The sequence below is a fragment of the Peromyscus californicus genome, unplaced genomic scaffold (assembly GCF_007827085.1).
Source record: "Peromyscus californicus insignis strain IS unplaced genomic scaffold, ASM782708v3 Scaffold_5__1_contigs__length_169319896, whole genome shotgun sequence".
NCBI lineage: Eukaryota > Metazoa > Chordata > Mammalia > Rodentia > Cricetidae > Peromyscus > Peromyscus californicus.
In genome coordinates this window covers 131,714,623-131,728,748 of record NW_026294573.1, presented here as the reverse complement: position 1 = coordinate 131,728,748, position 14,126 = coordinate 131,714,623, and the positions used below count along the sequence as shown (strand labels likewise).

General features: G+C 43.6%; 1 protein-coding gene across 9 annotated transcripts in view; it reads right to left on the bottom strand.

The window, feature by feature from the left end:
• Positions 1 to 14,126, bottom strand: part of Sulf1 (sulfatase 1) — a 165,752-nt gene that overhangs the window by 133,160 nt on the left and 18,466 nt on the right. For 2 of the 9 annotated variants that reach the window (XM_052718364.1, XM_052718362.1), the window contains exon 1: positions 1,984 to 2,240. The exons of the other annotated variants lie outside the window; for them this stretch is intronic. The gene's annotated coding sequence lies outside the window, so the exon portion shown is untranslated. Of the gene's footprint in view, positions 1 to 1,983; positions 2,241 to 14,126 lie in introns of those variants that run through there. 9 annotated transcript variants of the gene reach the window in all.

The window sequence follows — 14,126 nt, the reverse complement described above, 5'->3', positions numbered from 1 at the left end:
CACCACCACCCAGCTAATAAAAATAAATCTTAAAAAAAGATGAAAACAAGAATAAATGGGAAAGCTCCAAAATGTACTGAAACATTGCTATGTTCAGACTGTCTGCTAGATACTTTTCCTGTATTAGTTCCTGTGCTAGATATTTTTCCTATATTACTTCCTGTGCTAGATACTTTTCCTATACTACTTCCTGTGCTAGATACTTTTCCTGTATTAGTTCCTGTGCTAGATGCTTTTCCTACATTATTTTCTGTGCTAGATACTTTTCCTGTATTACTTCCTGTGCTAGATACAATTTTCCCACATTACTTCCTGTGCTAGATACTTTTCCTACATTACTACCTGTCCTAGATACTTTCCTTACATTACTTCCTTTCAGTCTTTTCGACATTCTTCTCTTGGGGAGGAGCTTTGGTTTCATTTCACAGAGGTCTTGCTGCTGGTCCTCAGGTGACGGCAGTACAAACACAGATCTGGATCTTATCTGTCTGTATCCCTTCTGCTGTGATTGAGGATAAGATCGAGATGATGGGCAGTCTAACATTCAGAGTTGATGGATCCCATTCAAATTTAGAGGTAAAAGAACTAGGGCTCAGCTTTAATTATATGTTAGAATTTCTTAAGAGTCACAGATAATTTGAAGTACAAATAGCATTTAAATAAGTTTTTCTGTTTTTGTTTTTTTCTGTGACAGGATCTACCTTTGTATCCTGGTCTGGCCTTGAACTCACGATCCTCCTGGCTCAGCTGAATGCTAGGATTACAGGCATAGACCACCACATCTGACTTAAAGAAAGTCTTTAAAACAGACACAATTCCTTTATATTTTCAATGTTTACTAAATAGAGAATAACTACCACAATGTGAAACTTAAGAAATTTCTCCATTTGGTTCCATTTTGCATATCGTACTATCATGCTAAGTAGATGCAACAGATAGGCACACATGAGCACAGGAGCACACACACACACACACACACACACACACACACACACACACACACACCTTTCTCACACAGGGTATATGTCTGTATAAAGTAAGAACAGCCCAGTGGATTAATCACAGTGCTTAGAGCATTCGAAGATAGGCATTCTTGCATATTTCTTAGTTTTCTTCCCCAAAACAGTACTGAGCAATAATACCTTTCCATTGCCCACGATGAGATACAGTCATGGTTTTATAAATGCAAATCGTAGAGCTACCTCCAACAGAACTTTATTTCCTGGGCTTGTTCAATTAACAGTAACAGTTCTACCTGTTCAAAGCTTGCATCTTTCTTCTCTTGCTCCACAGGGTTGCAGAGAAGTGACGTCTAAAAGCCACAGACTTTACCCCTGAGCTGAATATTTCATGAATGCAGCATTCTTTATGGAAACCAAGTTTACTAATCTGGCTTTAGGCTTTGCCAGGGCTTAAGAAGCTCTTGTCCATGTTCCTTTAATATTAAAACCCTTTGGTCTCTCAGTGGAAAAAAAAATTAATAAAAACGAACACGCCCACTGAAGTCACGGTGTTTGTTACAGTTTGTGGAGCCAGTACAAGTTTCAAGCCTCCTGTGAAAGTTGGCCTTTACTTCATAGTGTGAAAAGAAACGTCTAACAATTATATTTACCTGAAATTAGGGGTAGTCAAGACAGAGAAACTGAAAATCCAAACACTCACAATGTCTGCACTGCCTAACAAGTGAATAGCCAAGGCTCCTTCCTGTGAGGGCTGGGTGCAGGCATCACGCAGCTAGAGTAGGCTACACTAGAATGCCCCAAGACAGGTCATCTAAGCACCCCTTCTGGATGTTGTTTTGTCAAGTGAACTATCAGCTGAAACCTTTTTCCCTCTTATTATCCGTAGGAGACACCAAACTGGGAGGGTGGAGACCTCATCTAAGCATCCCAAGTAGGGGCAAGATCATAAAAACACAACTGTACAAGAGGCAGGAAGGGAAGCCCGTCTTCTCCCTGAGGAAAAGTAGATCACCATACTTACAAAAGCCGCCTTGAAAGTCTTCTCTAGAGATAAGGCTCTGGGAGCAGGGAGGAGGCAGAGGAGCAGAGATTAGGTGGCAGCGGGACTTCCTTCCTCCTCCAGAATGTTCCTTATCGCCCTGACCTCTGAGGGGCTCCAGGAGCCAGGGAGGCCTGGCCTCTGATCCCTGCCGCCCTCCCTCCTGGCCTCTGGGCCTCGGATTTCCAACTTGCAGATAAAGCTGCCCGGCCTGACACCAGTTCCAAGATTCATTAGGGACTGTCTGCGAAGTGCTTGCAAGATGCAGTTATATAAGCCCGCGTACTATTATCATCACACACCCCCATAGACCCAGCTCTGCCAGACAAACAAAAGGCAGTTCCAAGAAGAGGAGGAGCGGAGGCAGAAGTTCCACTGGGGGTGAATTTCGGGACACTGTTGAACTGACTGGAAAAAAAAAAAAGAAAAAGAAAAAGAAAAAAGGCAACCCAATACGAGTATGCAAACCTCGGCAAACAAACTCCACTGCAGCTGGCCGGCTGGGAGGGGAGGGGGCGGGAAGGGAGTCAGGGTTTCCAGGCATGCGGTTCTGGCGCCTGGAGCACCCGGTACAGTAGCTGCCTGTGACACGATGGAATGGATGAGGAAGATGTGGGCTTTGGAAAGCCAAGCAGGCGTTCCAGAGGCCAAGCACTTAGTAAACACCGATCTTTCTTAGACCCGGACCCGGTGCTCTGTTCTCTTTATTCCTGGTTTCCTTTTCCTAATGGTGGTTTGCAGGGAATCTCTCCTGTGCTCTGGGGAGTCCTCTGAAACCAGCCTGGGTCTCTCTCTGTTCTTTTCTCTGTGAGAGCAACCACCCAGTCAGGGTCATCTGAGAAAGTTCCCTGCCACAGTCCTCATCTCAGCTTGCTGCTGTATCTTCTTTAGATTATTGTTATCCATCCGGTGGCACTCACTCCTTCTTCTGGTGGGAAGACTCCTATCCTGGCGTTCAAAGCCCACAATTTTTGTCTGCGCACTAATTTCTTGCTTCCAGCGCCACACTCCAGTATCACCACCCGGCAGCCTTTTAGAATGTGAATCACCCTCAAAAGGTGGATTTAACAGTCCTTGCATTTCCGGCCTCACTCACACCACATCCCCCCTCCTCAGTTCAAATCTCTGGTCCCCTGAAAAAACTCACCCAGTTTCTCTTGTTTTACTGTTGACAATGCTTTTTGTTACTGTTGCTCACCGGCTTTCCCAAACCTACCTTTTCACAGGCTTGGGAACCCATCTTGTTCGTGTTGGTGGCCTGAGTCAGAGCCTCAAGAAGAGCAGTAGCTTGATGAGTTCACTGAATTGGTTTGAGATCAGGTCTCCTTACATAGCCACGGCTATGGAACTCAGAGACCCGCCTTCCTTTGCCTCTACTTTCCCAGTGCTAGGATTAAGGGTGTGAGCCACCAAGCCTGGCAAGCACCAAATTATCTTATGACTGACTGAATCTTCCCTGTGCCTTCTGAGTTTTCTAAGAGCCTCCCCGTGAATAGAGACATTGGCTGTTGGGGATGTAATAGATTCATGAGGGTTGGTGGTACCCCTCACGTGTTTGAATGATTGAAAGTGTTCATATGGTTAGAAGGGAGAGGCTGAGACATGACTTAGTGCTAGGAAGAATCCTTGCCTACCCGGCTTGAGACCCTGGGTTCCATCCTTGCACTGGCAAAAACAGGCATTTGAACATTAAGGGGAACATCTTAATTTGAGTTGTCATTCTTCAGGACATAAGTCTGCAGAGAAGCAGGACAGCTAGCATCTGCGAAGCCTCTGCTACCCACGGAAGATGTCCTGTAAAGCACAATTTATGGGCCAGTGAGATGACAGTAAAAGCACTTGCTGCTAAACCTTGCAACCCGAGTTCGATCCCTGGTACCCACTGTGGAAGGAGAGAAATTATTCCAGCAAGCTGCCCTCTGACTTCTGCAACACCTCCGACATACATAAACAAATCAGTGTAATTAAGAAGAAATAAAGTACAGCTGATTTCATATAATCCGCTGAAATTGGGGTTTTTCAGCACTAAAACACACTTGGGGATGCTTTTTATGGAAACAGTGTGGGCCCTTATAAATAAGCAATTGCTCTCTGGTTTATGACATGGGGTGAATACAACCTTCTTGAGGCTTTTTATTAACATGTTCTTGGTGACATTTCCTCTGTTATTCTTTGACCAAAGCAACATGCTTTAAATTCCACGTCTGGTGGCTGGAACCTCCATCCTGTCATTTAAGAGGCTAGAGCTGTTTCTACGAGGCACATGCTCTCCAGGGCATACAGAATGTTCAGTGAATTAGAAGAATTCCCCCGCCTCCTCTAATTTGGAACAATCAAAACCAATTCAGGTTCTAAAGAACTTCACTGTCAACTTGAGTGCCTCGGTTTTAGGGCTAGATGTGCTTATGTGTTCTTGTTTTGTATTTTAGGGAGATCGGGGACCCAAGACCTCACTGGGGGTAACACAGCCACAGCCCTAATGAGCACCCTTGATAAAACCTTCTTTTATCATTTGATTATTTTGTATGGATGGGTGTTTCTCCTACATGTATGTCAGTGCCCCATATGAGTGCAGCATTCTCGGGAGCCAGAAGAGACCATTGGATCCCTGGGACTAGAGTTACTGATAGTTGTGAGCCACCATGCGGGTGCTGGGGTTAGAATTCAGGTTCTGTGAGAGTGAACTCTTAACCACTGAGCCATCACTCCTGCTCCCTAATGAACATTCCTAACCTACCAATATCCTGAAGTACAACCATTTTAATCTTTATTTTACCAGTGGGAAAAGCACGTTGGGCTGTGGTGGCCCATTTCCCATGTGTGACACAGACCTTGAGAGAAGTGACTTTTAAGGAGGGAAGATTCATGACGGGATCATGGGTTCACAGATTCCCACCCATGCTGGGTTGGTTCTGTTGTTTGGAGAAAGCCTGTGACTGGGCCAGAACATCACGGCATGGTGGAACAAAGCATCCTACCTAAAGACACCCAGAAGCAAAAAGAGCAAATGAGAAAGTTACTAGGGTCCAAGTACCAGCTTGAAGAGCATGACCCCAGTGACCTGATGTCCTTCACTAGGCTCCATACTTGAAGGTTCAAGCACCTCCTAAGAGATTCACAGGCCAATCATCAAGCCTTTAGCACTGAAGCCTTTGGGTGGTGTTGCAGATCCAGGCCACAACATTAATCACACAGCTAAGAGTGTGAACAAGCCAGAATTTGAACGCTCATCGGTATGACTTCACGGACTCCAGCCCTTCCAAATCTGTAAGAAACCTTACTTTAAAAGTATGGCATCCTCTAGTTATAAAACTGGGTTTCAAGGAGCCTGAGACTTTCAGCCTATGTATGCTTTAGGTGCTTGAAGCCAGGCTAGCTCAGTAGCCATGATTCAGATTCAAAGAAGCATCATTTTGATCTGGATGTGGCTGGAGTGTGTGTGTGTGTGTGTGTGTGTGTGTGTGTGTATGTGTGTGTTGTTCATTTGTTTGGCTTTTAATAATATTTATTTTTAGGTGTATGAATGTTTTTGCCTGCATGTATGCCTGTGCACAACACATGTACAGTGCCCACAGAGATCAGAGAAGAACATCAGAGCCCCAGGACTGCAGTTACACATGTTGTGAACTGTCACGTGGGTGCTGGGAACTGAATCTGGGTCCTCTGGAAGAGCAGCCAAAGCTTTTAACTCCATAGTCATCTCTCCAGCAGTTTGGTTGGTTTTATGAAACAGGATCTCACTCTACCAGTAACATGGACCTGGAACTCACTGTGTAGCTCAAACTGACCTCAAACTCCCATGACCTTTCTGCCTTACCTTCTGAATGCTGAGTGAGCCATCACCAAACCATGCTGGTTCTGTTTTATAGTGACTGTAGATTTTGTTGAAAATAGTTTTGCTACTCAAAAAAAAAAAAAAACCATTTTATTTAGGTTGGACACATTGACATCCACTTATAGTCCCAGCTACAAGTGAAGGCAGAGGCAGAAAGATCACTCAAGGCAGCCTGGACAACCAGGAGACCATGCTGATAAATACTTAAATTATGAAACTTGAATGGGCTGGAGATGTGACTCAATTGATAAAGTGCCTGCCTGGCATTCAGGAGGCCCTACACATATACAGCACACAGGAAGTGGAGAAGGAGTCGGGAGTTCAAGGTCATCCTGAGCTATAATAGTGAGTTTAGTCAAGGAAAGACTGGAATGAGACGCTGTGTCAAAATAAAACATAAATTTTGTGAAACTTGGGATTCAGAGAGGGAGAAAGTGCCTTGTCTAAGATTTTATCAGTGGCAGCCTAGCTACCCACTTTAGCTAGCTAGTCTGTCCCTGAGACTACTCCACCTTGTCCTGTTAGCTCGCCATTTGGTAATCACAGAGACATCTGAGCTCTCTGATGTGACAGAGTCTTGACAGTATTATCCTTGAAAAATGGAAGGCAGGAACACCTTCACATTGGCAAGCTTATTTATTTTTTTAGCCCATTGACTATACATCTAAGGTCAATCAACATGTACCTTGTGACTAATTACAATGAAGAAAGAGCTAAAATGGAATTTGGATGATTCAGAGTCCTTTTGCACTCACATCAAAGTGAGCACTGAAGGAGATTTTTTTTTTCCCCAGACAGGGTTTCTCTGTGTAGCTTTGCGCCTTTCCTGGAACTCTCTTGGTAGCCCAGGCTGGCCTCGAACTCACAGAGATCCGCCTGGCTCTGCCTCCGGAGTGCTGGGATTAAAGGCGTGCGCCACCGCCTGGCTTGAAGGAGATTTTGAAAAGCCTAGCTAATGCATGGCTGGAGTCTGAGAGTTCCGGCTAGAACACCTGCTTAAGCTGTATTTCTCAATCCAGTCAAAAGTGACTATTCATGGGGGACACAGTAGGCGCAGGCAAGGCGTTATTCATAGACAGTAGGTATGGCCAGGGAAAGTGGGCGTCATTCCAGCTGGTGTTGCTGGTACAGGTGACTAGGCTTATAAGCCTTGGGTTTCACATGCTGCTGTGATATCTTGGGGCCTCATTGGGCTCTTCTAAGGCCCAAACCCATAAGTTCTTCTGTGTTTTTTTTTTTTTTTTTTTTCCTCAATTTGCTGCCTCACTAGTAGGAAAGGCTCTCCACCTAGCTTGGTTCCCTGGTTCCCTGTCAATGAAACCAGCCATGCTTCATCCGGTCTTCAACCCAACTCAATTTTCTGGGCTTCAGCTCACTCCGGGCCCATGAAATTTGTCAAAGGAGCTAATCCTGCCCTCCCTTGCCAGCCCTCCCCTGCTAGACACAGACACCCAATGCTGGCTACAATCAAGGCAGCCTCCCCCAGTCTTGCGGTTCACTGTGTTCCCAGTCCCAGAGTGTACTCTGCCTACAGCCTTGAGTCTCCCTCCCAGGGTGGTGACTAATAACTCCTGTGAATTGTCTCTGTTCACCATCGGGTGCTGTGAGCTCCAATGTCCCCAGAGCTCTAGGGTGGGACCCCCTCCTTCACCACCCTGGTGAAGAGAACAAAACAATGACCAGACATTAGTACTAATACTAAAAGGAATTTATTACACAGACCTATTGCCAAACAGACCATGTTTGGACTTTTGTTAAGCATCATGCTACTTGCAAATAGAAATGAATTTTAGCTCAAATAATGCCAACCAGAGCTGATCTTTATTCATTTAAATACCCCATGAGCTTTGCCATCTGTTGTTTTTAATTTTTATTTTACTCACCTAGAGGTTTTGGGGTCAGTAGCATGTTCCCTTTCTCAAGAGAGCTTTAACTACAGTCCTGCCTGGAGGCAAAGGATAAAAAGATGACCCCTTCCATGTCTGTCATTTAAATCCACTAACTACATTCTTTCAGAAAAATGCAGCAGAAAGAATTTTTTCTCATCTCCATAGATGGCAGAGTATAATAAACAGTTTTTTTCCATCTGAGACATCCTATCATTAATATATTTCCGAATTCTCAGCCCCAGAAAGAAAGCTCCCAGGGTAATTTCTTTCCTGTTTGCAAGATTTACAATAGAAAGGTCATGTTTGCACTAGACTTTGGTTTGAAATGAATCTTCTTCTCTCCTTGTATTTCTGTAGCATCCAGGCACTTCATTATTTAGTCATTTCCAAATATGAAATGCTTGTCATTCTTGAACAACGACCTAATCTTCCCTTTGTGGGTGGAGAAAGCAAGCCATTGCCAGCCAACAGATCACTCGGAGGGTTCTGAGGGCCCTGAAGGGCTTTCCTCCATGTCTCAGCCAATCTACAAGGTAAAGATGTCAATTGTTCCATCTGTGGCATGTACAATAGCCTCCAGGCATGGGAAGGTGTTCGTGCAAAGCCCATCTGCATCCGGGCTTGGGGCACTCAAGGTGCAATGGCAGGCGGACTGTAAACTTGGGTTAGGCAGGGCTAGGAAGTGAGTTCTTGCTTTGTTTTTATTTATTTAACTTAATTTAAAAGCGCTTTAGTAAGTGTAGGAAATACTGGGTTTCTTTGTGCCATTTTCATATGTCATTGTGTTTTGCTCATATTTATCCCGTCACTGTTCCTCACCCTGCCCTCTACTCCCAACGGCCAGCCTGGGCTATGTAGCCAGTCTCCTCAAAAAACCCCACAAACAAAGTTCACTTGGATTCTGTTGTACGAAATCAACAGACGCCTTCAGACCTCCCAAGTGACTTCAATATTGAGGCTCTGACTTCACCATTCCCCTTGGCTTTCAGAGGCTGTGCCCTACATATGAACATACAATATTAGAACAGGGATTCATTTAAACCACATCCACTGCTCATCAAACCTCTATTTTAGGGGGTAGGGACTAGCTCTCAGTACATTTGATCACATTTTATCGCTGTACATACAGTATGAGCTTTTACATGATTCTAGAAGCCAGACGAAACCCTGCCCACCCCTCACTTCAAAGGATTCCTCACTTGACTAATTCTAAAGAGTAAATTGATTTTCTCATTGTTTGCTGCGTTTGACAATAGGAAGGCTGACGGGGCAACATTGCTAAAAGGACAGCTCCCTTCCACCCAAGGGGAAAGAATGCGTGTTAATATCTTTAATGACGGGCATCTTTATGAGAAATGTGAAATCATTTATCCTCAGCAATAACCTGCCGAGGATTAAAAAGTACTTGGGGCTTAGAACGGAAGTAATCTGTCAGGAGAAATTATTTAGACTGATATGAAGTAACCGAATAAATTGGCTTCTGGTAGCTTCCTAAGGACCCAAGGACATGTAGATTCAAGTTGGTTAAAAGTCAGCATGAGCTGCTGAAGAATCTGGAAACAAACTGCCATTCTATAGGAGGAAAACATAACACATTTATTGGATAAATTCCTTTTGCGAAAAGATAGCACATTTACTTGATAAATTCTTTTTCATCTACTAGGAACTGGAAGTGATTTCAGAAGGACACGGTTATCAAAGGGACATGTGGAGTAAGCAGGAGGATGCCTTGCCTACGCAGAACAACAGTGAGACCTCACCCAGCCACCTCCTTGTGAGGCCCTGATTCTAAACAACAGTAGTACTTTCCTTTGGGCACTGGCCTACGCCTCTCAAGGCTGGCTTGGGCATGAGCCTGGGGGAGAAGCGTTGCTCTGGAGCCTGCCAACATGCAGCAATGTGCAGGCAGGCTTGGGTCCTGCAGGAGCGCCTCCTTCCACTCTTAATGGCCTCCGAGTTGCACATCAGTTACCAAGTTTTTATCAAAATCTCACTCTTCTCTTTCTCGACAGCTTCAGAGTAAACTCTTTTTCACCTCTTCACGCAGAAAGCCTGGTAAATTATAGGAAGAAGCACTGTAGCTGCGTGGGAAGTTTAATTGGTCTAGGAAAAAAAGGTGTAAATTGTTGGAAAATGTAAACTACATCCATGTAATTGATGCCTAAAATTTACCGTTTAAAGAAGAGAATTCTAGAGTCTGAGTGTCCCCGCAGGCACCAGTTCAATAGTACCTCTTCTAGGGAATGGAAACACATTCTGAGAGGGGTCCCGGCAGCTGCTTGGGTTTATACATGTAAACATAAAAACAGAAAGGCATGGGTTGGTGGTATAGCTCTGTGACGGAGCATTGGCTCAGCAGGAGCCAAGCCCGGTCCACTACCCAGTACCCCCCACCCCACCTCAACTGTGCTATGAATAAAAGAAACCAGTAAGAAACCAGTTAAAAAGATGGTGATAGATAATAACCTAGATGTTACTGTGACTTTAGACTAAGGGATAAACAGTCCTTTGATGATCTAAGAAATGAAAAGTTTTCTGAGAGTTTGTGTGTGTGTGTGTGTGTGTGTGTGTGTGTGTGTGCGTGTGCGTGTAGATGCCAGAGGTCAACTTCCTCTGACACACCTCAGATGCCTTCCACCTTGATTGGAAGAGATAAGCATCTCTCATTGGCCTGGCCATCCATCCTGCCACCCATCTTCCACCTGTCACTGCCTCTCCAGCCCTGGGATTAAAAGTACACCTAAATTTCTATCATTTCTTGGCTTGTAGTCAAGGTCTCAGGTACTTTCCTGACTGAACTGTTTCCTGAGTTCCCAATTCAACATTTTGATATTAAAATTTTAAGCTCTAACTCTTTAGAAATGGTGCATTGTGGGAGGGTTGACTGACAGAAAGAAACAGAAGACATTCAGTATAAAATGAATCAGGTTTGTCACAGGGTCTTTGTGTAAGCAAGCAGAAGTACAGATTGCAAATGCAGTGCTATGCACACCCATGAGCAGGTGTTGAGGGGAGGCAAGAACAGAATGGGGAAGGCCGAAGAGGAAGCAGGAGGTGTAAGAGACTGGACTCGGGATGCCATCCCATGCAGAGGTTGCAGACTGAGAGATACTGATAAGGATGTGCTGGAACTCAAGAGAAAAATAACCCTCAGCAAGCAGAACCTGCAAGAACACTGTGTCTGGGTCTGAAAGCTGCCCATGTCATTACAAAGCTGAGGCTAAGGCTTGAGCCAGGGATAAGAGTGACAGGCAGGCAAAGGAGTGATGAGGGACAGGCAGACATCTGCAAGGAATCCTTTAAGGCTTTATACCAGGCCCAGCTGAATAACCTGACTCCAGCGGGTGCAGATTTTACCCACAGTTCCCTCACATCACAGTAAAGTCCGGGTGTGCGCCTACAGTGTCTGTGTGCTGTACTGGAAGCCCTAGACTAAGACAAAGGTGGCTTTTCAGAAGTGGAACTGGGTGAATGTAGGGCTCTGTGCTCACCTAACTGTCTTACTTGGGGGGCAGTGGCGGGGGAGGGGGAGAGTATCTGAATGATTGGCATGTGAGATTTCAGAGTGAAAAGATACTGCAGAACAGACCATTCCAAGTACGCTTTCAGAAGGGTGGGGGTGGGGAGTGTGGCATTCAGGAGGCAGAGGCAGGCAGAGCTCTGTGATTTCAAGATAGCCTGGTCTACATAGCAAGTTCCGGAACAGCCTGGGCTGCATAATAAGGCTCTGTTTTTCTTTTTCTTTTTTCTTTTTTTTTTTTTTTTAGGAAGGAAAAAAAAAAAGAGGGAAGGTGGAAAGGTCCCCGTCTTGCCTCTGACTAGTTTCTTCCTGGGTCATTACTTGGTGAGTAGCCATGAGGGGCACCTGGGAAAGTGCCTGTGTCTCTAGAGGTGGGTGTTGCGCTGATCTCTCTGCTCTCTGCCAAACTTTTGGATTCTTTATCTAACTGGTTAGAGCAAAAGGAAAGGGAAAAATCACGAGCTCTAACCAGCAGTGTGCCAGGATTTTTTGCCCTTTACTTTTGTCAAGCAGACAAGTGACTCTAATCTAAACAAAGTTATCCAGTCAAAGACCACACCTTTCAGATTATCAAGAGGGCTGACCTTCCAAGGGCTGACTTAATTGTTTAAAAGTGAAATTTGTTCTCTCTCTCTTTTTCTGGCTTTAAAACTGTGCTTTGCTATAAAACTGAGGTTTGGTGAACTGAGCCAGCTTAATTTTTAGGTCTTGTGTTTAAGTATTTAGACCATAATGTCTTAAAAGCTTTTTAATAGAGAACTCTAAACATCATCCATTCATTAAACAAGCAATTACTGAATGTTTAGAGTGTGCCAGGAACTGCTGTGGATTCAGATAAGATTTTTCAACCTGCCTTTTAAAACAAATATATGTCCTTACATGCTATGTTCTTAAAAAGGAATTTTTCAGGGTTAAAAAAATTAACAAATATCAGGAAAAGAAGGTGATGAAACTCTCAACTAGGCTTAAAAGGAAAAGAGGAGAGCAGGAAAGGCACCCAGGAGCAAAAGTCTTGCTCAGTATTGGGTGAATCCTGGGTTCGATCCTCAGCACAGCAAAGAATAAACACACACACACACACACACACACACACACACACACACACACACACGTCAGTGAGATGGCTCAGTGGGTAAAGGCACCTGTTGCCAAGACTGACAACCTGAGTTCGATCTCTGGGACCCACATGGTGGAAGGAGAAACCAACTCCTGAAACTTGTCCTCTGACCTTCATACACCTGCCATGGCATGGACAAATGAAAAAAATGTAATACAAGTTTTAATAAATAAATGCATAAAGGGACTATTCAGGGAATGATAGGAAGTGTAGTATCTGGTTTCTTGGGATCACTTCCTGCTTTGGTGTACATAAGTCCACAGCATTGCTGCAGGGGCTCAAACTCCAGAGCTCAGCTCCTCATACAGAAGATGAGGAGAAACAAAAGAGAGAGAAGGTGAGAAAGAGAAAATGTGTTCGCTCTCCCAATTGTAGCGGAAGTCATCTGTACACATCATGGTACTGTATTGCTAAATGTTAATATTTCAATGTGGTTTACCTAAGAATACAAAATATTACACAATGCATGACTTAGTTCCAATGCTTTCCCTAAGAATACAAAATATAGCATAATGTATGAGTTTGTCTTTCATAAATCTCAGCTTATTATATATAAAATGTAGACATTCTTGGTTGATTTTTAAGTGAATGTTTTCTTTGTATTAGCAAATATAACACAAATCTAGAAGTTTCAGATATGGGCATTTGGTGAAAGGCATTAGGGATTGAACCAGGACCTTGCACATACTAGACAGATGTCCTACCGACCTATATATACCCCAGCCCCTGAAAAGCACTGTGATGTTAGCAGGATTTATTGGATGCCTGGGTGTAGCTCAGTGGTAGAATATCTGATTATAGGATGCACAAGGCCCTGGGTTCAATTCCAAATATGAAAATTCTCCATCACAGCTAAATAAAAAACCTACTAGAGAGAGTTCTGATTATAGACGTCAGGAAACAGGTCTTTAAACATTACCAAGTATTGGCCATGGGCAAGAAACCTACGTAGCCTACTCCTTATATTTCTTAATCCATAAAATGAATTCAGTAACACTCATTTTATCTAGTCCTCATCTAAGCCATCATGAAGATCAAATTTAAAAAGGGCCCACAAAGATGATTTGCAATGGTGGTATGATGTCTAAACAATGGTAACTTTTATATACACAATGGTAATAGTCCCAGTTCATCTAATGGCAGAGGCAGGATTGTTAGAATCTGATTCAAGGTTTAACCTGGGCAACATAATGAGATTCATATCTCAAAAAAGTCTAAAATTAAATTATGAACTGTCCTTGATCAGTGCTACTGAGTATTGGTGACTGGTTGGTAGACAGGACAGTGTGACCCTGGTTTGTGAAAGCTTTTAAGTGCAAGTTAACTTTCCATTTTATACAAATAGATTACAGAAAGTGTAGAGAAATAGATCTAGATCTTAGGTCTTCCTTCCATTGCTCGCCAGCTCTGTTGTGTGTACAATGGCTTAACTTTCTGTGTTTGCATTTCTTTATTAAAACGTGAAGAGCTAAAAGGAGTTTCGAATTTAATGGAAAATTATAAGACAAGTAGGAATCAGTTTAATCAGACTAATCTGTAGTTGATAAACTGTCTTAATTGTCTTGCTTTATAAAAAACCATCCTCATGTACATGTATCCCTCAACTAATGATGGGGTTACAGCCCATCAAGATGTTAAAAACTAAAAATACCATCAATTGAAGATGTATCTAATCCATGTATCCTATCAAACATCATTGCCTAACATGCTCAGAACACTTACATACATCAGTCTACAGTTAGGAAAAACGCCTAAGCAAAGTCA